We start from the raw sequence: 24663 nt of genomic DNA, 5'->3' as shown, positions 1-24663 counted from the left end.
ATAGCCCGCTGGACCTGTATACGACCGTTAGGTGTTCGCCCGCTACATTGGCTGATTGCAATTTGCACCCGACATCACTCAACAACATTTTGCTCGTTACAGCTGGACTTTTACATTGGTTACCAATTTCAAGCAGTTCATTCAAAAATGGCAGATTGCTGGCCTCCTTTAAAATGGCCTTACTACTTTTACCCCAATCGTCTTCCTTGCGTGGAACCACGTGTCGTTGCTCCATTAGCGCTGCACCTCGTGGTTTGGATGCCATCTTTTCCCTGACCATGATGTCGACTGCTACGATCTTCTTTCCCAGGGATTCTGCCACTGAAGCTGGGATCCAATCTTCCGCCCCAGGAGTCCTGCCACTGAAACCGGGAAAGTGCATTCAGGTCGTCTCAGCCGGATCATCGCCACGCAGTCGTGCTGAGCGGTCTGTGCCTCGGGGGCTGCACGAATCTGCTCTCCGGTGCCTGGTCCAACCGAAGGTGGGGGCTTGCTCTGCCTCTGAGCACGGGGGACATCGATCGCTGGAGGGATGAAGTCTTCCCAGTTCCAGTGAATCTTCCCCATCCATCTTCTTCCAAGTAGCGTTGGTCCATCACCTGAAACAATCCACAATGGTAAATTGTGCACCGTGCCATCATGGGATACACTTACATCCGCACTACCAACAACTGATATCAGTTCCTTGGTGTGGGTGCACAACTTTGCCTGAACCGGGACCAGCATGGGTCGTTCAGCTTGATCATTCCATAGCCTCTCAAAGGCTTCCTGGCTCATTACTGACTGACTCGCCCACGTGTCCACTTCCATGAAGACTGGAACGCCATTTATCTCGACTTCCATTATCACTGGAGGACAATCTGTGGTGCACAAATCTGCTCTCCGGTGCCTGGTCCAACCGAAGGTGGGGGCTTGCTCTGCCTCTGAGCATGGGGGATGTCGATCGCTGGAGGGATGAAGTCTTCCCAATTCCAGTGAATCTTCCCCATCCATCTTCTTCCTGGGACTGAGCTGCCTCTCAAGCCATCTCCTTGTAATCCGTGCTGGATTCACAGCCATCTGCTGACTTCTCTTCCATGTGGTGAGTCACAACTCTTTTGCACATTCGCTGGAGGTGGCCCTTTGTGCTGCAGCCTTTGCACACATAGTCTCTGAACCAAAACTGATGAGCCCTGTGATTGCCTCCGCAACGCCAGCATGGTGCTACTCGACTCACGTTTGCACCCCTCGGCGGACTCTGAGTTAAAGGACTTGGGGGCCTGTACGCTCTGCCCTGGGCAGATTCATGTTCAACAGTTCTGCCTGTGAAAGGCACCATTCTATTTACAGTACTTGCCGGGTTTGAGTCCTGAGAGTGAGTCATCATCTGCTTGGAGCTGCAGCTTGAGATCATGAATGCCTGGCTGATGGCTGATGGCCTTCTGCAAAGTGACGGTGGTTTCGGCAGACAGTAGCCCGTGAAGAAGGGCCTCATGACCGATGCCAATTATGAAGACGTCCCACAACGCATCGGTGAGGGATGCGCTGAATTCACACGGTCCTGCCAGCCTCCTGAGGTCAGCAGCGTACTTCGTGATTTCCTGGCCCTTGGGGCGGCGGTGTGTATAAAATCGATGCCTGGCCGTGAGGATGCTCTCCTTCGGTTTGAGTTGGTCCCGCATTGGCACTTTCAACTCCTCGTGTGACTTAGTCGTTGTTTTCTCTGGTGCAAGCAAGTCCCTGACGAGGCTGTAGACCACGGGTCCACAACTGGTCAACAGGATAGCTCTGCGCTTATCGTGGCCAGATCATCGCCTACCAGGTCATTTGCTACGAAATTTTGGTCGAGCCGCTCCGTATAGGCTTCCCAATCTTCACCCTCTGAGAACTTTTCTAATGCACCGTTAGTCATTTTTGCGTTAAAGTTCGTAATCCCATCGCCAGTTGTTATGTCTTTAATACTCTTATGAATGACTCCACGAGGTCTCGTATTGTACTTGAGCTGTTGTGACCTTAGTCCCATTTATTGTAACTCCAGAGTGAGGCACAAGCATGGTGGGCAGCCTTTTATACTGGGCCCTGCACACCTATGCAGGTGACCCTCAGGTCTCCCAACGCAGTGCCCTCTGGTGGCACACCTTGTGTGACTATACAGTTAGTATACATGGTCTACATGCACGACAGTTGTCTTTTCTACTTTGCTTTGCCATTTTTCCTTTTCTTCACTACAGTACAAGTGTTTTTTTTTTAAATCTTCGTCTGCCAATGCCTGACTTCCCTTGCCAAAATCAATATGTTCCTCCCAGTTCCACAGTCGGAGTGCTGGCCTTTGCTTGACCCCCTACCCCCCCATCCCAGCCTGGGCCAACCTTTCAAACTGCCGATCGTGTTACCCCTGCCGTAACCAGCGAGCTGCCTTGGGGGCCGTGACTAGTGCCGGCAGCTCACCGGTACTATGCTAACGAGGCTGGCGGTCGTTCGGCCCATGTAGCATGTGCTGCACCAGGATTGCTCCCCACTTGGAGCGCGGTCCAATATCTCGGACTCAATGCCTCCGGGACACCTAACCTTGGCCGATAAATGCCACCTTACTGGCATCACTCACATCTCAACCACAAATAAAAATATCGGAATGTAGTACAAAGGAAAACCATTCAGAAATGCAAGCAAAGAGCCGTTGCAGTAGAGAAAATGTACGAGAACCTTGGCATTCTGCAGTGTCCCTTTGAATAAAACCCAGCGAGGGTCATTTTCAGCTTCGCCGGATCAATGGAACGAAAATCAGGCGGGTTCTCCAAGAGGCGGGCGATACTGTGTCGCTACCCGGCCAGTGAGCTTGAAAATGACCCCCAATGCTGCAAAAACGGTTAGTTGTTGTAACAGCAGTTGTAAGTTTAGTAAACAACAAACCGGGTAACAACCTGGAGGAGAACAGTCAGCCGATGAGCCCCACTGAGCATACAGCCCATAATTACCTCCATGACTTTAACGCAGCAGCTCGGTTGCTTGTTTTTTTCATTTCAGTGTTGAAACATTTAAAGAAAAAGAATTGCAGATAAGTACCGCTTCTCTGCTTAACGGAACATGGCCTTCAAAGTGTACGTCAGATGTGTTCCCACATTACTTTTTATAATGTTGCACACAGCTGAAATTGGCTGAATGTTAACTAGTAGCGGAGATTAATAGAGACTGCCTTATATTTAGGATGCAATTGCTACAGCCCGGCTATTAATTTACCAAGCGTGTACTTCAATCACTATCTACTCCTTGTGTCGACAAAAGCTAACCGCTATGTAAACGACTTGCCACGGTTATTTGGTCACAGACAAAGACTTTGATGTTCAGAGTCCATACTCTGTAAAGTCCTGCAGCATTTATTCTGAGATCTGGTTCAGCATGGCTGGTGAAGTCAAAAGAAGGGAGGAACAAGGTGTTTTTCTCCAGTTATAAAATAATGGATTCCAAACAAACCAAAGATCATTACAAGGAAGTTAAATCTCTCTGTGGGCTACTGTCCCCCAAGAGAGCTGGTGAACGGAATCAGACAGGAATCGAACAACACCTCCAAAAAATTGAAATTCAATTGCACTGGATTTTTCCAGCATTTTCTTCTCAACAATTTTTTCTTGGAATTAAATTCTGGAGGTTAAGTGAAACTAACTTACAATAGCTGGTGATCATAGTTACTTATTGTCAATTAACTACATGCAGGCCATTATGGGCGAAAAAATGCAACAATTACATTATTTTAACCTCCCATGTCGGGACCGTTCTGGATCCCAGAATACTCCACCCTTTGGAGTGTTGCAGGTTCTGATACCCGCACTTGTTGGAGGTTCTGATACTCTCCCATATTTAGGAATATTTGATGCTCTGATACTCTCCCATGTTTAAGAATGTTAGAGGTTCTAACACTCTCATGTTATTATAAAATGTTGGATGTTGTAACACGTGCCCAAGTTAGGGACGTTGCCTACTCTATTACCCTCCCATTTAACAATGGAGGACGTTCTAATAGGCATCCTCATTTGAAACATTGGAGGTTCTAATACTCTCCCACATTAGGGGTATTAAAATTGTTATGTCTGTAATGCACTTATGAATAACTCCATGAGGCAATGTGTTGTACTCAAACTGTAGTGACCTTGGTCCTTTATTTGTAACTCCAGTGAGGCACAAGCATGGTGAGCAGCCTTTTATACTGGGCACTGCACACCTATACAGGTGACCCTCAGGTCTCCCACCGCAGTGCCCTCTGGTGGACAGCCTCTGTCACAGGGGCAGGAAACCCCGGTCTCCACCAGTTGCACCCTCGAGTGGTGCCAGCATAGTATATACACAATGTAAACCTTATTGATAGTACATCAGGTAACAAGTCTCCATCTTAAGCAACCAAACAGTGACTACACAGAGAGTATAACTATAGTCTGCATATATAACAAATATATTGTTGAAACAATGCAGGGAGATCGTTAATCTGCAGCTGGCTATCATCATCATAGGCAGTCCCAAGAAATCAAGGAAGACTTGCTTCCACTCTAAAAGTGAGTTGTTAGGTGACTGTATAGTCCAATATGGGATTACATTCTCCGTCACAGGTGGGATACAAAGAGGTTGAAGGAAAGGGTGGGTGGGGAGTCTGGTTTGCTGTAAGCTCCTTCCGCTGCCTGCGCTTGCTTTCTGCATGCTCTCGGCGACGAGACTCGAGATGCTCAGCGCCCTCCCGGATGCTCTTCCTGCACTTCGGGCGGTCTTTGGCCAGGAACTCCCAGGTGTCAGTGGGGTTGTTGCACCTGGGAGTGTTCGACACCATCCCTGAAAAAGTGTTCCATTTCACACCACTGATAACCCCCGTATTAATAATCACCAGAATACATCAAAAGATCTAAACATTTAGGAATGCAGTACAGTGTTATACAACGTTGAGGTCACATAATGAATTTATAGTCTTGTCAATAATGCGAGTGAGGTAGTGAATGAAACTTTCCACTTTCAGAGAGTGTGGAAAACAGAGAGTCTGCACATGCCCAGTGCCGAGGACTGGTGATAGGAGGGATTACCAGAGGACTGCAATATGTTAGTGAAAGGTTAGTACTATCAATATTCTAAAGTCAGAAAATAATGATTTACATTTAAAATGTCAAATATTTCCAGGGCCAGAGTTCCCTGCTGGGAAATAAAATTATATTTTGTACCACATTCCACTGCTTTGGAAACCTGTAGAAAATCCAGAGAGCTCCAACAGTGAACAATCTGTAAGACATCTCGAGCAATATAGCGGATGAGTGACAATATGAGCCAGTTGTCTAAGACACAGTTCTGCCACCTGATGCAGTTACCATGTTCCCATTTGCCCTTTTTATATTCTGGGGCAGATTAAGAGTCTTGCGTCACCACCAATACAACTTTGACTGTGCAAGATTTGGAATGAAAGCAACCGTGTAATATTGCATATTCGTAGTTGCTTATACAGGACTTCATGCATCTGGTCACATGCTGTAGCAGGTGTCAGCAGAAGGCCTTGAACGTCACACCCATATTACTGGTCTGCATGAATTAGCTGAGAACCTAGCCCACCAACAGCCAAAGCAAGATGGCAGCAACGGTAAACTAATCTCGCAAGTGCACAGCAGCGCTATAATATAAATGGGACAAAAGACACAAGTGAATTGGTTCAGGGAAGAACAGTTATTGTTTCTGCGCAGATTCATATGCAAATACGCAAACTTCAATTAAAATATTGTACCTCGTGCACGGAATCATCCGTACGCATCTTTATGAAAGTGAGTTGCAGGGACCTTTCTGTAAATGTTCTTGGCATCCAATACATGAAGGAAATGGTCAGAAGATTGTGTTGGTGAACATGTTTGTTGCTTGCTGTAATTCAGCATGCCAAGTATTGGATAATTCCCTCTTTTGGTAACACCACTTGTGTCTCTTAACCTTGTATATTGCCTTACCAGCAGTTTGCAAACAATTTGATAAACTTTCAATGTAAACCCAGTGCACTGACTTAGTGATTTTATCAAGGTATCTATCAGATTGGAGCCTGCTTTTACAGTAGTGTATTAGCTGAAGTGACGTGAAATATATTGTGATAGCATCTGTGCCCTATAATTATAAAAGGGATATTGTCAGGTATCAGTACAATTCATTGAACCCACTCTCAATAAAACACCATTTTAATTGAGGGGTGCCAGGGAAATAACATAGCATTTCAAATATAACTTAAGAAGCAGATATATAATTTGAATAAAGATCGACTGTTTTTTGTTTTTGATATATATTTGTCCAATTAATTGTAGGCTTATTCCCTCCTACTGACACATTAAAATTAGACTGAATAATGATTCTGTACAGGGCATCTATTTACAAAAAATTACCAATAAAGTAGCTGACAATTCTTATTCAGTGGTCATTTTTTTTGTAAAAGATACAATAGAAATCGCTGATAATATCTGAAGAATAGTGTTGGGAATGGCAGTTAACAAAATTAGCTGCAGTAGTACATGTCTTCGAGTAAATGTCAAAATAATCAGCAGCTTTGTGTCAACATCAATTCGATTGAGCGAACAACTGCCATCAGTTTATCATACCAAGTAACTGTTGGCCCTCCAGAAGGGTGTGAGGAAGGAAGTAAAATGGGAACTACACCCCTATCACGTAGGGCAGTCAGAAAAAGTATTATATGGACTAAGGGGAGGAGTACTTTGCATTAAATGCTGCATAACTGCATTTGCTTTTAACTATATATAAATCAAACTCTGAAGATAGATTTTAATAAGAATATAAGAACATAAGAAATAGGAGCAGGAGTAGGCCATACGGCCCCTCGAGCCTGCTCCGCCAATCAATAAGATCATGGCTGATCCGATCATGGACTCAGCTCCACTTCCCTGCCCGCTCTCCATAACCTCTTATTCCCTTATTGTTTAAGAAACTGTCTATTTCTGTCTTCAATTTATTCAATGTATCGGCTTCCACAGCTCTCTGAAGCAGCGAATTCCACAGACTTACAACCCTCAGAGAGAAGAAATTTCACCTCAGCTCAGTTTTAAATGGGCGGCCCCTTATTCTAAGATCATGCCCTCTAGTTCTAGTCTCCCCCATCAGTGTAAACATCCTCTCTGCATCCACCCTGTCAAGCCCCCTCATAATCTTACACGTTTCGATAAGATCATCTCTCATTCTTCTGAATTCCAATGAGTAGAGGCCCAACGCACGCAAACTTTCCTCATAAGTCAACCCCCTCATCCCCGGAATCAACCTAGTGAACCTTCTCTGAACTGCCTCCAAAGCAAGTATATCCTTTTGTAAATATGGAAACCAAAACTGCACGCAGTATTCCAATACCCTGTATAACTGTAGCAAGACTTCCCTGCTTTTATACTCCATCCCCTTTGCAATAAAGGCCAAGATTCCATTGGCCTTCCTGATCACTTGCTGTACCTGCATACTAACCTTTGTGTTTCATGCACAAGTACCCCCAGGTCCTGCTGTACTGCAGCACTTTGCAATCTTTCTCCATTTAAATAATAACTTGTTCTTTGATTTTTTTTCTGCCAAAATGTATGACCTCACACTTTCCAACATTATACTACATCTGCCAAATTTTTGCCCACTCACTTAGCCTGTCTAAGTCCTTTTGCAGATTTTTTGTGTCCTCTTCTGAAGGTAGGGAAATTGATGGGATTGAAGGCCGATAAATCCCCAGGGCCTGATGGACTGCATCCCAGAGTACTTAAGGAGGTGGCCTTGGAAATAGTGGATGCATTGACATTCATTTTCCAACATTCCATTGACTCTGGATCAGTTCCTATGGAGTGGAGGGTAGCCAATGTAACCCCACTTTTTAAAAAAGGAGGGAGAGAGAAAACAGGGAATTACAGACCGGTCAGCCTGACATCGGCAGTGGGTAAAATGATGGAATCAATTATTAAGGATGTCATCGCAGTGCATTTGGAAAGAGGTAATATGATAGGTCCAAGTCAGCATGGATTTGTGAAAGGGAAATCATGCTTGACAAATCTTCTGGAATTTTTTGAGGATGTTTCCAGTAGAGTGGACAAGGGAGAACCAGTCGATGTGGTATATTTGGACTTTCAGAAGGCTTTCGACAAGGTCCCACACAAGAGATTAATGTGCAAAGTTAAAGCACATGGGATTGGGGGTAGTGTGCTGACATGGATTGAGAACTGGTTGTCAGACAGGAAGCAAAGAGTAGGAGTAAATGGGGACTTTTCAGAATGGCAGGCAGTGACTAGTGGGGTACCGCAAGGTTCTGTGCTGGGGCCCCAGCTGTTTACACTGTACATTAATGATTTAGACGAGGGGATTAAATGTAGTATCTCCAAATTTGCGGATGACACTAAGTTGGGTGGCAGTGTGAGCTGCAAGGAGGATTCTATGAGGCTGCAGAGTGACTTGGATAGGTTAGGTGAGTGGGCAAATGCATGGCAGATGAAGTATAATGTGGATAAATGTGAGGTTATCCACTTTGGTGGTAAAAACAGAGAGACAGACTATTATCTGAATGGTGACAGATTAGGAAAAGGAGAGGTGCAACGAGACCTGGGTGTCATGGTACATCAGTCATTGAAGGTTGGCATGCAGGTACAGCAGGCGGTTAAGAAAGCAAATGGCATGTTGGCCTTCATAGCGAGGGGATTTGAGTACAAGGGCAGGGAGGTGTTGCTACAATTGTACAGGGCCTTGGTGAGGCCACACCTGGAGTATTGTGTACAGTTTTGGTCTCCTAACCTGAGGAAGGACATTCTTGCTATTGAGGGAGTGCAGCGAAGGTTCACCAGACTGATTCCCGGGATGGCGGGACTGACCTATCAAGAAAGACTGGATCAACTGGGCTTGTATTCACTGGAGTTCAGAAGAATGAGAGGGGACCTCATAGAAACGTTTAAAATTCTGACGGGGTTAGACAGGTTAGATGCAGGAAGAATGTTCCCAATGTTGGGGAAGTCCAGAACCAGGGGACACAGTCTAAGGATAAGGGGGAAGCCATTTAGGACCGAGATGAGGAGAAATTTCTTCACCCAGAGAGTGGTGAACCTGTGGAATTCTCTACCACAGAAAGTTGTTGAGGCCAATTCACTAAATATATTCAAAAAGGAGTTAGATGAAGTCCTTACTACTAGGGGAATCAAGGGGTATGGTGAGAAAGCAGGAATGGGGTACTGAAGTTGCATGTTCAGCCATGAACTCATTGAATGGCGGTGCAGGCTAGAAGGGCCGAATGGCCTACTCCTGCACCTATTTTCTATGTTTCTATGTTTCTAAAAAAGGTGTTACACTTAGAATAACTCCACAAGACTGTATATCTTAAGCTCAAACTGTTGTGACCTTGGTCTCTTTATTGTAACTCCAGTGTGAGGAAGCAGCGTGGTGGACTGGCTTTTATACCTGCTTGCCCAGGGTGTGCAGGTGACCCTTGGGTCTCCCACAGGTGCGCCCCCTGGTGGAAAGCCTTACACATTGGTAATGTTTACATACATAATAAAAGGCATACGGAATGCTTTCCTTTATTAGCCGAGACATAGAATACAAGAGCTGGGAAGTTATGCTTGAACTGTATACAACACTAGTTAGGCCACAACTTGAGTACTGCGTGCAGTTCCGGACACCACATTACAGGAAGGATGTGATTGCACTAGAAAGGGTGCAGAGAAGATTTACAAGGATGTTGCCAGGACTGGAAAACTTTAGCTATGAGGAAAGATTGGATAAGCTGGGTTTGTTTTCCTTGGAACAGAGGAGGCTGAGGGGAGATTTAATTGAGGTGTATAAAACAATGAGGGGCCTAGTGAATAGAAATGACCTATTTCCCTTAGCAGAGGGGTCAATAACTAGGGGGCATAGATTTAAAGTAGTTGGTAGAAGGATTAGAGGGGAGATGAAGAAACATTTTTTCACCCAGAGAGTGGTGGGGGTCAGGAACTCACTGTTTGAAAGGGTGGTAGAGGCAGAAACCCTCATCACAAAGTACTTTAATGTGCACTTAAAGAGCCGTAACCTACAGGGCTATGGGCCGAGTGCTGGAAGGTGGGATTAGGCTGGGTAGCTCTTTTTTGATTGGCACAGACACGATGGGCTGAATAGCCTCCTTCCGTGTCGTAATTTTTTTAATGATTCTTTGTCATTGAGCCATGAGCAGAATGAATGCACTGGAAGCTGTAACTTCACATGGCATTTATTTATAACATGGGGTAATGTCTGACTTTGCGTTCCCAAGGGAAATGCTCACCAGCCAGCAACATATACTGGAAATTTATGATTTTCTGCCCAGTCATTCAAATGCTTGGAAAATCATGTGCAGCATAAAATCCAAAATTTAGCCCTCATAAGTTCAGCTGTCAAAAGACATGAGTCACTACACCATCTTTCACCAACACTTGACACTATATTGTGGAATACACAAGTGTAAATTTCATAATCTAGTTGGACATTTCCAATTTACTAACCAATACTAACAAATGGCAATCTCATTTCACTTCACTACTGAACAAACTTGTGCAGTGAAGTGCAACCACATTTTGAAGCCACCTTTATGAGTGCAGAAAAACACTCCTAGTTATGTTTTAAGCCAGCTGGAGGTGTAAAGCTTTTGATTCCACACAAATGATTATATGCCGAAATTCCCAGGTTGGGAGAGGGCGCGAGTCCCAGTTTTGCCCAGAGGCATGGCGGGCCAGAACCTGCACTGCCAGGATTCCACCCTGTTTTGATGAGAACTTTAAGTTTCAGTCAGCAGACCATGGGCAGATCTCCCATCAGCTCCCTCTATGCCGAGGAAATATCAGGAGATGCTGCAAGGCATCCTTGGGAAATTCCTCCCGCTTGAAAGGCCTCACCAACACATAAAAGAAAGATAAACTTGCATTTATATAGCGCCTTTCACGACCACCAGATGTCTCAAAGCGCTTTACAGCCAATGAAGGACTTTTGGAGTGTAGTCACTGTTGTAATGTGGGAAACATGGCAGCCAACTTGCGCACAGCAAACTCCCACAAACAGCAATGTGATAATGACTAGATAATCTGTTTTTGTTACGTTGATTGAGGGATAAATATTAGCCAAGACACCAGGGATAACTCCCCTGTTCTTCTTTGAAATAGTGCTACGGGATCTTTTACGTCCGCCTGAGAGGGCGGTTTAACATTTCATCCGAAAGACAGCAGCTCAGACAGTGCAGCACTCCCTCAGCACTGCACTGGAGTGTCAGCCGAGATTTTTGTGCTCAAGTTCCTGGAGTGGGACTTGAACCCACAACCTTCTGACTCAGAGGCAAGTGTGCTACCCATTAAGCCACAGCTGACCTATACCAGCTAAGACCTGACATGGGTCCCTTTGAGACCATCTGAAACCCCCACACATTGACTAAAATATGGTGATTGATCCATTCTGTAGACGGAAGCCAAAGACCTGTTTTAAAAAAAAATGATTTGGTCCATTTTATGGCTCAGAAGGGGTGGGTGGGGCTGTGGACCCCAGGCAGAGAAGCAAGGCACCGCTCCAATTCAGAAGGGTGGGCTGGGGTGTGCACTGCTGATGTGTCCTTGCAGGCATTGACAACCTGCCCCGGATATGAAAAAGTCACTGTCCTCGGGATCTTGGACAGTGGCCTTGGGCAAGGGTAGTCAGACTTTCCATTCCATCACACTTACATTAGTGGCACAGGGCCCCAGGAATTTCTAGGGCTATTTCAGTGAAATTCTCATGATCAAGTTGATATTGGGTAGAATTCAGTTATAGTCATCTGTGAAGACACCGAAATAGAGGCAATCCACTTCATTCATTCATTCTCGGGATGTGGCCATCACTGGCAAGGCTGAAATTTAGTGCCCATCCCTAGGTGCCCAAGACTGAGAGGCTGGCTGAGTGCCAGTTCAGATGGCAATTAAGATTCACCCACCATTGGTGTGAGATGGAGAAACATCTCAGATAGTGTATAACTGTTGAGTAAGTAAGGATACAACTTCTGATGGACAAAGTTCAGGTACATACACTTAACACACTTGTACCATATGCCAGTATGTGCTACTTTTATGCAGATAGTAACCCATTTTTATTATAAATGGGTTGACAACTGCATAAAATCCACAGGAATGTTGCACTAGTGAGTTAAGCAGTTGGATGTAAACCTCACCAATTCAAAGCTCTATCCTGTAAGTTTGCTAAAAGGCCAGCATATTTCCTAAATTTTTATCCTGTGGAAGCTTGCTCTAAACATGGGTATTAGTAATTTACAAATATACAATTTTGTAAACCATACGCAACAGATGGAAATATTTTGTATGCTTTATAAAATGTTTGATCAGCTACATCATGGTTGGCAGCCAGTTCCTCCAAAACGTCACATGTAAAATCCTCTTCCTAGTATTTAAATCTCTCCATAGCCTCGGTCTGCCCGACCCATGTAACCCTCTCCTGCATTGCGCCCACCCTGCCCGAACTCTCTTTCTCTGACTTCAGCAATCGTCCCACCCATTGGTGGCCATTAGCTCTCCACCTCCTTCCCTTCCTCTAAGCCTCTCTGTGAAACCTACCCAAGATTTTGGTCTCTTCTCTTAATTGCTATTTCTTTGGTTTGTTGTCCACTTGTCTGTATTTCTCTGAAGTGCCTTGGGACACTTTTCTGCAAAGAAAGAAAAGTCTTGCATCTATATAGCACCTTTCACAATCTCAAGAGGTCCCAAAGCGCTTTACAGCCAATTAAGTACTTTTGAAGCACAGTTGTAATGTAGGAAACTGTGTTCAAGATACTATGGGCCTAAATTTCTCCATGAGTTGCCCCTTTTTTTTTGGTGTAACTTGATTTTTCTGATGTGTCTTTTTAGTTGCAAATATGGCTACTTAATTTGTGCCAGTGTAAGTGAGTTAGTTAGGTTTTTTTGTTAGGTCAGTTTTTTTTTCAAAAGGGGGCATTCCCAGCCACTTACACCATTTATGCCAATTTGGCCAGAAAAAAGTTGTACTAAACTAACTTAGGGCAGTGTATGTGTCCACTTTTGTCCGCACAGAAAGACCTTACTTACAGTTAAGGAATCGGCTCAAGTAACTACATTTAAAGCACCACCAAGCATCAAACAAAACACACAAAGTAGTAAGCAATTAATTAACAAATAAAATAGACGGAACTCTGCACCTAAAGCGCCAAGACCAAAGAAATAAGCAATCAATAAATAACCAAATAAAAAATAGAAGGAACCCAGCACCTAAAGCACCAAAATCAATCAGTAAATAACAAGTAAAAAATAGAACTCCTACCTTAGAGAACACAGCGGGCCACCGATGAGGGAGCCCATTCGGCCAGGGCTAGGGACGGTGTGCTTTGGCCCCTCCCACACAGCCTGCAGCGCGCGTTTGCAGAAATGGCCTGCTAGGAGCTACTGTGCATGTGTGCAGACTCTAGCGTGCATGTGCAGCGGTCCCGGCACTGTTTTCAGCGCCGGGACCTAGCTCCGCCCCCTTCTCTTTGTTCTGCGCCACGCCAGCTCCGCAGACGGCCCAAGAATCGGCCATGATCGCACGGATTTTTTTTGCCGCTGCTTCTGAGGTAAAATGTCGGCAGGGGGCTCGGAGGTGCGCCAAAAAAAACGGAGGGCCAAATTTGGGCCCATAATAACTGCAGTTCATAATCTCAGTTAAAGAATTCTTGTCCGGGTATTATTATATGGGGTTCCTATTAATATGGTGACGGTTAATGTCAGAATATTGTCTAATATTTGTAAAACCGGAAATAAAGCAGGACAGTAGGAACAGTCATGATCTTTACACTGCATCTCAGCTGTAAGATCAATACATGGTTACAACAGGCCCTGAAATTCCCAGGCCCCACTCTGCTGGCATAAGTGTGAGAGAGCAGAACCCCAAGACAAGAAGCACCATGCAAATCCCGGGGATTGTGTAATTGGTATATCTTGGGTGGACCGACAGCTCCAAGTGTGCATTAGTGGCCTCCACCCCGGCCTGACTCGATCCGCCTTCCAAGGCAGAATAGCGCGCCCGCTTCTCTGCCTGGGACTGAAATGGATGAAAGAAAACCTTTTTCTATTATTAAAAGTCTTCAGCTCCCACCCGGACAAGAGAACATAAGAAATAGGAGCAGGAGTAGGCCATACGGCGCCTCGTGCCTGCTCCGCCATTTTATATGATCTTGGCTGATCAAATCATGGACTCAGGTCCACTTCCCTGCCCGCTTCCCATAACCCCTTATTCCCTTATCGGTTAAGAAACTGTCTTAAATTTATTCAATGTCTGTTATGTATTAATGCTTGGGGGTCTTATCGAAACGTATAAGATTATGAGGGGGCTTGACAAGGTGGATGCAGAGAGGATGTTTCCACTGATAGGGGAGACTAGAACTAGGGGGCATAATCTTAGAATAAGGGGCCACCCATTTAAAACTGAGATGAGGAGAAATTTCTTTTCTCAAAGGGTTGAAAATCTGTGGAATTCGTTGCCTCAGAGAGCTGTGGAAGCTGGGACATTGTAATGACACCAGAAGGCGCCGCGGTCAGAGGTCATCGGGCTGTACGCATGTGGCATGTGTGCTTGGTCACCTGTATATAAGCTGGGTGTCTTTGTCACGTTGGCACTCTCGGGCTGGAATAAAGATGGATCAGGTTGCACCTGAGTGAGTTTACAGTAACCAGACTCTTGAGTCATTACAATGTCCCGGCTTCCACAGCTCTCTGAGGCAACGAATTCCACAGATTTTCAACCCTTTGAGAAAAGAAATTTCTCCTCATCTCAGTTTTAAATGGGCGGCCCCTTATTCTAAGATCATGCCCCCGAGTTCTAGTCTCCCCCATCAGTGGAAACATCCTCTCTGCATCCACCTTGTCAAGCCCCCTCATAATCTTATACGTTTCGATAAGATCACCTCTCATTCTTCTGAATTCCAATGTGTAGAGGCCCAACCTACTCAAACTTTCCTCATAAGTCAACCCCCTCCTCTCCGGAATCAACCTCGTGAACCTTCTCTGAACTGCCTCCAAAGCAAGTATATCCTTTCGTAAATATAGAAACCAAAACTGCACGCAGTATTTCAGGTGTGGCCTCACCTTATATAGCTGTAGCAAGAATTCCCTGCTTTTATACTCCATCCCCAGAAGGTAATCAATGTCCTCCCGGATCAGTCACTATATTCTAGTAAAGGTTTGGGGCCTTCAGAATGCTTCAAAAGGGACTCATGCCAAATCTCAATTGCTGTGAATTCCACTGAAGCCAGTCACAGATATGCAGGAAAGAATTTCCCAGGAAGCCTGGGCTCTTCCCGACATGCCCCCTTGACATGAGGGGCTGATAAGAAATTAAAGTCCAAGTCTAAATGTGACAGAACCTCAGCAGCCAGGTCCCAACCCTTCATCTGGGCACTTTTATACAAAGTGTTGTGAGGCTGCGTGTGAGAGGGAGAAACATCACAGATCGTGTATAACCTACAGGTGATGGTGATTTAATCAGAGACCATGTCTGTCATGTTTGTAACCTTCACATAACTGTAACCTTTATGTAACAACACTGTACACTGTATACACCTGAGAAATGCACACCTTGACCACAGGGGGTGAACTTGTGGGAGACACTCCTCACCTGGTCATCCAGGTATATAAAGGGAGGTCCCACGCAGGGTCATCACTTCTTGGTCCTGTGAATAAAGGTACAGGTCACGGAGTGACCTTGTTTTCAGTATGTGCCTCGTGTTGATTTGCTGTAGTGTGTCAGGACACAACATTTGGTGACGAGAAACGGGAATCAACAACTCAAGAGAATGGCCACCGGTATGGGAGGAATGGGAGGATTTCGTTGAGAGGCTCCAGCAGAGCTTTGACACGAAGGACTGGCTGGGAGCGGCAGTGGCTGACAAGGGAGGGCGCATCTACTGACTAGCTGTGGACCCAAGACGTACGCGCTGATGAAAGACCTGCTCGCACCCGAGAAGCCGGCGGACAAGACCATCGAGGAGCTCAGCAAACTGATCGGTGAGCACCTCAAACCGGCGAGCAGTATACACATGGCCCGACACCGATTCTATACACACCGACGTCGGGAAGGGCAGACCATACCGGACTTCATTGCGGACCTTCGGCGCTTGGCCAGCCTCTAAGTTCAGAGACACCTACAGGGAGGAGATGTTACAGGATTTCTTCATTGAGGGCATTGGTCATGCCGAGATTTTTAGGAAGCTAATTGAGACCAAGGACTTGACCCTAGAAGCAGCGGCGTTGATGGCTCAAACCTTCATGGTGGGGGAGGAGGAAATCAAGATCATATACGCGCACAACTCTGCTCCCAACGTGGCGATGGAGCAGGGAGTTAACATGGTAAACGAGACTCAGAACCCCGCAGGCAGGCAAGGGCAATTCGACATCAACCAGGCAGTAACAGACTCGAGGGTGGGTCCTCAACAGAGACAATGGCAGGTTGAACGGATATTTACACCATCACATGGGACAATACGTCCCAGGATGGGACCATTGACACCCACAAACAGAGTGCTCAAGAGTAATCAGAGAGACAATCAGAGAGGAATGCCTGGTAACAACTCTGTTGTTCACAACAATCTCAGCTCATGCTGGAGGTGCGGGGGCAAACATGCTGTGAAGACCTGCCGGCTTCAACAATTCATCTGCAGAAATTGTAACTTGAGTGGGCATTGAGCCAGGATGTGCAGGAAGCCCGCAGCGAGGCTGGTTTACAAAGTGGATGAACCACAAGAGGGGTCTGCAAGGCAGGGGTATGCCTGGGACACAGCAATGGACGCTGAAGTTCAGCGGGTTCAGGTGGCAAACATCCACAGCTCATACACTTTGTAAACCAGCCTCGCTGGCAGGCGGCAAGCTGTTCACCAAGTTGGACCTCACTTCGGCCTACATGACCCAGGATCTGGCCGAAGAATCCAAGCTACTGACCATCATCACCACGCACAAGGGGCTGTTTGTCTACAACACGTGTCCGTTTGGCATTTGTTCAGCAGCCGCTATCTTTCAGAGGAACATGGAAAGCTTACTCAAATCCATCCCCGGAACAATCGTATTTCAGGACGACATCCTTATCACAGGTCGAGACACCGAGGAACACCTCCACAACCTGGAGGAGGTGCTACGTCGATTGGACCGGGTAGGCCTGCGACTAAAGAAGTCCAAGTGTGTGTTTTTGGCCCCAGAGGTTGAGTTTTTGGGCAGGAGGGTTGCCGCAGACAGGATCCGGCCTACCAAATCCAAAACGGAGGCGATTCGCCGTGTGCCCAGGCCCGGCAACACGTCGGAGTTGCGTTCATTTCTGGGACTATTGAACTATTTCGGGAACTTTCTGCTGAACTTAAGTACATTGTTGGAGCCGCTACACGTGCTCCTGCGTAAGGGTTGCGATTGGTTTTGGGGGGACTGTCAGGAACGGGCTTTCAATCGAGTGCGGAACCTGCTTTGTTCTAATAAGTTATTGACACTGCGCAACCCGTGAGAAATTGGTTTTGACATGTGATGTATCATCCTATGGGATTGGGTGCATGTTGCAGCAGGGTAATGATGAGGGCCAACACCAACCTGTGGCTTATGCCTCCAATCGCTCTTCCAAGCAGAAAGGGGATATGGGATGGTTGAAAAGGAGGCACTCGCATGTGTCTACGGGGTGAAAAAGATGCACCAGTACCTTTTTGGCAGAAGGTTCGTGTTAGAAACGGACCACAAGCCTTTAACATCCCTGTAGTCCGACAGCAAAGTGGTAAATGCCAATGCGTCAGCTCGCATACATCGATGGGCTCTCACGCTGGCTGCGTATGACTACACCATACGGCACCGGCCAGGCACCGAAAATTGCGCTGATGCACTCAGCAGGCTTCCACTGGCCACCACTGAGGGGGCAGAGGAGCAAAGCGCTGACATGGTCATGGCTATCGATGCTTTCGACAGCGCAGGCTCCCCCATCACAGCCCACCAGATCAAAACCTGGACAAACAGAGATCTCCTCCTATCTCTGATTAAGAAATGTATCCTGACTGGGGATTGGGCGCCCGCACACGGAGCATGCCCTGAAGAGGTCAGACCGTTCCACAGAAGGATGGATGAACTCTCCATCCAAGCCAACTGCCTACTATGGGGCAGCTGAGTAGTCATGCCCCAGAAGGGAACGGAAGCATTCATCACAGCGAGCACCCAGGCATTGTGTTAATGAAGGCCATTGCCCGGTCACATGTATGGTGGCCGGGAATTGATGCAGACCTGAATACCCCCAGGGAGGCCTCATTCAGCCTGTGGCCCTGGCCCACCAGGCCATGGTCACGTATTCACGTAGACTACGCGGGCCCGTTCATGGGAAAAATGTTTCTGATTATTGTTGATGCGTACTCGAAATGGATCGAGTGCATCATATTGAATTCGTGCATGACATCCACCACAGTGGAGAGTCCGCGTGCTGTCTTTGCAACCCACGGCTTGCCGGATATCCTAGTTAGCGACAACGGCCCGTGTTTCACTAGCTATGAATTCCGGGAGTTCATGACGGGTAATGGCATCAAACATGTCAGGACAGCGCCGTTCAAGCCGGCTTCCAATGGTCAGGTGAAACATGTGGTCCAAATCATAAAGCAAGGCATGCTCTGGATTCAAGGACCCTCCCTTCTATCGCGCCTCCTGCTGGCCTACAGGTCCCGACCGCACTCGCCCAAGGGAGTCCCGCCAGCGGAACTACTCATGAAATGTACACTTAAAACTCGGCTTGCCCTCATTCAGCCAGTCTTGTCAGACACTGTTGAGGGCAAGCGCCAGTCCCAAAATGAGTGCCACGACCATAACTCAAAGGGGAGATGAATAGAAATCGATGACCCTGTATTTGATCTAAATCACGCTGTGGGGCCCAAGTGGCTCGAGGGTACTGTAATTGGTAAAGAGGGGAACAGGGTCATAGTGGTCAGACTCAACAATGGGCAGATTTGCCGCAAGCATCTGGACCAAGTACAAAAAAGGTTCAGCATGGACACTGAGGAACCTGAGGAAGATCATGAGATGCTGCCCACACCACTGCCAGAGAACAAGCAACAAGAACCGTCAGCAGCATGCACAGACCCTGCAGTCAGCCCGGACAAGCCAGAATCACCACAGGTGACAAAGACGCATGCCTAAGCTCAACAACCAGAGCCCCAACTGTGGCGCTCCACGAGAGAGCGTCGACCGCCTGAAAGACTCAATTTTTGACCCAAAAATGTTGGGGTCCTTTTCTCAGGTGTGCATTTCTCAGGTGTATACAGTGTACAGTGTTGTTACATAAAGGTTACAGTTATGTGAAGGTTACAAACATGACAATGTCAACACTTAAGAATAAGTGGTTGATGGAAAAGTTTGGGTGGGGAAGTCGGGGGGGGCGGGGGGAGAAGAGGAAAGAGAGGGCAAAGGATATGGGAACAGGGTAGACAAAACTGATTAGGACCACTATTTGCATAAGAACATAAGAATTAGGAACAGGAGTAGGCCATCTAGCCCCTCGAGCCTGCTCCGCCATTCAACAAGATCATGGCTGATCTGGCCGTGGACTCAGCTCCACTTACCCACCCACTCCCCGTAACCCTTAATTCCCTTATTAGTTAAAAATCTATCTATCTGTGACTTGAATACATTCAATGAGCTAGCCTCAACTGCTTCCTTGGGCAGAGAATTCCACAGATTCTCAACCCTCTGGGAGAAGAAATTCCTTCTCAACTCGGTTTTAAATTGGCTCCCCCGTATTTTGAGGCTGTGCCCCCTAGTTCTAGTCTCCCCGACCAGTGGAAACAACCTCTCTTCCTCTATCTTGTCTATCCCTTTCATTATTTGAAATGTTTCTATAAGATCACCCCTCATCTTTCTGAACTCCAACGAGTAAAGACCCAGTCTACTCAATCTATCATAAGGTAACCCCCCTCATCTCCGGAATCAGCATCGTGAATCGTCTCTGTACCCCCTCCAACGCCAGTATATCCTTCCTTAAGGTGGATAAACATCGACACAAACTTGTTGGGTTGAATAGCCTGTATCCGTGTTGTCATTTCTATGTTGAGGAAGTGATAGCCCAAGTAGAAACCAGATAGAAAACAAGCGAGCCAACATAATATTTGTTCCCCTATGGTATTGTGTCAAAGATCAACACAAAAGGCGATTAACTGATTCAGAATTGTGCGACCTCCGACGTCCCTCAGCGACCTCCGATGTCCCCCGGCCAATCTCCGACGACCCCCAGCGACGACCTCCGGCAACCCCCGATGATCCCCAACGAGTCCCGCGAGTTCGGGCCATCCAGGCCTACCACAGGCTTCCCATCACCGACCTCCGACGTCCCCCGGCGACCTCCAGAGGCGACGCCCTCGACATCGGGCCTCCACCCACCATCCCCCCCACCCCCCTCCCCCCGCCCCCTCCAGCGACGATCGGAACACCTCCAGTGACGGCAGATGGGCCTCTCCTCCACAACTGAGTCTGGGCCTCGCCGACGACGGCTGGACACCCCGTGGCGACAGACGACCTCCTCCTCAACAACGACCGGGTCTCCCTCTCCCACGTCGGCGACTGGCCTCCCCTCCTCCTTCAGCAATGACTGGAGCTCTCCTTCATCACTGGCGACCTGGCCTCTTCTCCTCCTCCAACACGTGGTGAGTACCATGACTGTGACCCCCCCTGCCCTCCCACCCTGAACCTCGATGGGCCACTGACCCTCCCAATGCCTGTCCCCAACCAGGCCTCTGATCACCCACCATCAAGGGTGCTACCCAGTGCCGAGCCTGCAGCCAACATCTCGCCGTTGGCAATTAGGCCCATATAGCAGTGCCTGGTCTCCAGTCGTCTTGGACCCACGACACTGGATCAAGACCTCGCTTATCTAAGCCCGTGTGGTAGCCGGTGTGCAACAACCACCCCATGTTTAAAGAACTCACGCACAGGTATCTTCCACGCCGTTAACATGAAGCTCGGGACCTAGAACATCAGGACTCTCATGGACGACCCTAACAGCGACAGACCGGAACGCCGCACCGCCATAGTTGCCTGGGAACTTAGACACTTTGATATCGACATCGCCGCCCTAAGCGAGACCCAGTGGGCAGGGGAAGGCCAGCTCAAGGAACAAGGTGGAGGTTACACCTTCTTCTGGAAAGGGAAACCAGAGGAAGAACGGCACCTCCACGGAGTCGGCTTCGCCATCAAAAACGAGCTGGTCGACCGCCTCAAAGACTCCCCCTGCGGGGCTAACGAACGCCTCATGTCTCTTCGACTCACCCTATGCCAGAACCAGTGCGCCACAGTCATCAGTGCGTAGGCCCCAACACTCGATGCAACTGATGAGGCCAAAGAGGGTTTTTAACGGCAACCTCGAAAAATTCCAGTCCTGCGTCCCCGCGGACGACAAACTGATCCTCCTCGGTGAATTCAATGCCAGGGTCGGCAGGGACACAGACCTCTGGGGAGGCGTGATTGGCAGAGAGGGAGTAGGGAAAGCCAACTCCAGCAGTACCCTGCTCCTGACAAAATGTCTAGAACATGAACTTGTCATCACCAACACCTTGTTCCGTCAGAGGGACAAATACAAGGCATCGTGGCAACACCCTCGCTCCAAGCACTAGCACCTGCTCAAATATGTCATCGTCCGAGCCAGGGATCGCAAGGATGTGCGCATCACCCGCGTCATGACAGGAGCTGACGACTGCTGGATGGACCACCGCCTAATCCGATCCATCATCGACATCAATATAGCCCCAAAGCGGAGGGGACAGCAGAAGCAGTGCCGCAAAAAAGTAAATGTCGGAGCACTTAAGGACCCAGCTAAGAGAGCCCTATACATACAGCGCCTCACAGCTAACTTGCCGGCCCTTGATGACCCTGAGATGCTCAATGCCCACAGTGCTTGGTCTGCCCTCCAGGCCTCCATAACCAGTGCCTGCAAAGAGACACTCAGTTACTCAACCAGGAAACACCAGGACTGGTTTGAGTAGAATGATCAGGAGATTCAAGAGCTAATAGATCACAAGCACAGGGCATTTCTTAGCCTTAAACAACAACCCAACACGGGAGCAGCAAAGCAACATTACAGATGGCTCAAGGCTGAGGTCCAACAAAAAACCCGGGACCTAAAGAACAGGTGGTGGATGGAGAAAGCACAGGAGATACAGCAGCTGGCCGACAACCATGATGTGCGAGGATTCTACATCGTAGTCAAGGCCACCTATGGTCCAAACACCCAAGGCCACACCCCACTGCTGGCCAAGAATGGGGAAACACTCATCAAGGACACTGAGACAGTCAGGGCCCGATGGAAGGAGCACTTCGACGATCTCCTCAATCGAGACTCTGCCTTTGACTCGAGTGTTCTCGACTCCATCCCACAGCATGCGACCCGCCACCATCTCAGTGAGAGCCCAACACTGCACGAGGTAGACAAAGACATAAGACAGCTTAAAAACAAGGCAATGGGTGCGAACGGAATCCCTGCTGAGGCATTGAAATATGACAGAGGCACTGCTGGCGTGAATACACGACCTCATCTCTCTCATCTGGAGGGAGGAGAACATGCCGGGGGATCTCAGAGATGCAATAATCGTGACCATCTTTAAAAAAGTGACAAGTCCGACTGCGGCAACTACAGAGGAATCTCCCTGCTATCAGCCACTGGGAAAGTCGCCGCTAGAGTCCTCCTCAACCGTCTTCTCCCTGTGGCCAAGGAGCTCCTCCCGGAGTCACAGTGCGGATTTCGTCCCCTACAGGGCACAACGGACATGATTTTTGCAGCGTGACAGCTACAGGAAAAATGCAGAGAACAGCATTATACATGACCTTCTTCGACCTTACATAGGCCTTTGACACTGTCAACTGCGAGGGTCTATGGAGCGTTCTCCTCCATTTCGGGTGCCCCCAAAAGTTCGTCACCATCCTCCGCCTGCTCCACGATGACATGCAGGCCGTGATCCTTACCAATGGATCCATCACAGACCCAATTCACGTCTGGACCGAGGTCAAACAGGGCTGAGTCATCGCCCCAACCCTCTTCTCAATCTTCCTCGCTGCCATGCTCCACCTCACAGTCAACAAGCTCCCTGCTGGAGTGGAACTAAACTACAGAACCAGTGGGAACCTGTACAACCTTCGCCGTCTCCAGGCCAGGTCCAAGACCACCCCAACCTCTGCCGTCGAGCTACAGTAAGCGGACGACGCCTGCGTCTGCGCACATACAGATGCTGAACTCCAGGATATAGTCAACGTATAGTCATCAAGATCCACGGCGCGGCCCTGGACATCATGGACCACTTTCCATACCTCGGGAACCTATTATCAGTGAGGGCAGACATTGACGACAAGGTTCAACACTGCCTCCAGTGCGTCAACGCAGCCTTCGGCCGCCTGAGGAAGAGAGTGTTCGAAGATCAGGCCCTCAAATCTGGCACCAAGCTTATGGTCTACAGGGCTGTAGTGATAACCGCCCTCCTGTTTGGCTCAGAGACGTGGGCCATATACAGTAGACACCTCAAATCACTAGAGAAATACCACCAACGATATCTCCGCAAGATCCTGCAAATCCCCTGGGAGGACAGACGCACCAATGTCAGTGTTCTCGATCAGGCCAATATCCCCAGCATCGAAGCACTGACCACACTTGACCAGCTCTGTTGGGCAGGCCACATTGTCCGCATGCCTGACATAAGACTCCCAAAGCAACCGCTCTACTCGGAACTCCTACATGGCAAGTGAGCCCCAGGTGTGGAAAGGAAACGTTTCAAGGATACCCTCAAAGCCTCCTTGATAAAGTGCAACATCCCCACTGACACCTGGGAGTCTCTGGCTAAAGACCGCCCTAAGTGGAGGAAGTATATCTGGGAGGGCGCTGAGCACCTCGAGTCTCATCGCTGAGAGCATGCAGAAAATAGGCTCGGGCAGCGGAGGGAGTGTGCGGCAAACCAGTCTCCCCACCCACCCTTTCCTCCAATGACTGTCTGTCCCACCTGTTACAGAGACTGTAGTTCCTGCATTGGACTGTTCAGCCACCTGAGAACTCACTTTTAGAGTGGAAGCAAGTCATCCTCGATTTTGAGAGATTACCTATAATGATGATAAAACTTTTGAATAAAATATATTTTACATTAAAACTGAATCATGTTCCATTAACACAACACAACATTACAGAACAGCTCCAAACAATAAACATGTCCATGTGGAATAGTTGTCACTGAGCCCTCAGGCATCAGTAAAGCGTTCACGGATGAGCTGCTGGTGCAAGGCTCGAGCAATTGTTAAAGGGGCACGATGGTCCACCCTCCTCCGCCGTCGTGCTCCGGTCTCAGGCACTTGCATGGCTTCCTCATCATCATCACCCGACTCCTCCTCCTGCTCGTCACCTGCATCTTCCACATCATTATCATCAGCCACTCTCACCTCAGGTGGGTCTTCCACTATCAGCTGCTGCTGCCTCAGGATGACTAAGTTATGCAGCATGCAGCACACAACAGTGAACTGACCGACAATCTCAGGGGAGTACAGCAAGTAGCCTCCGGAATGGTCCAGGCATCGGGAACGCTATTTCAAGATGCCAATGGTCCTCTCTATGATGTTGCGCGTTGTAATGTGCGACATGTTGTATTGACGGTCAGCTTCCATCCGGGTTACACGTAGGAGCGTCATGAACCAGGTGATGAGGCCAGACCCTTTGTCTCCCAGT

The 24663-nt window shown here is 47.9% G+C and overlaps 1 long non-coding RNA gene across 1 annotated transcript in view; it reads right to left on the bottom strand.

Annotated features, from left to right (window-relative positions):
• Positions 1 to 4133: 4133 nt before the first annotated feature.
• The window catches only part of LOC139260352 (uncharacterized), a 41378-nt gene continuing 20848 nt past the window's right edge, over positions 4134 to 24663 (bottom strand). Inside the window, exon 3 of the long non-coding RNA XR_011592783.1 lies at positions 4134 to 4794. This is a non-coding gene — a long non-coding RNA (uncharacterized lncRNA). The remainder of the gene's footprint in view (positions 4795 to 24663) is intronic.

This window comes from Pristiophorus japonicus, chromosome 3 (genome assembly GCF_044704955.1).
Source record: "Pristiophorus japonicus isolate sPriJap1 chromosome 3, sPriJap1.hap1, whole genome shotgun sequence".
NCBI classification, from domain to species: domain Eukaryota; kingdom Metazoa; phylum Chordata; class Chondrichthyes; family Pristiophoridae; genus Pristiophorus; species Pristiophorus japonicus.
Note: the sequence above shows the minus strand (reverse complement) of the source record. Positions and strands in the feature narration are given on the sequence as shown.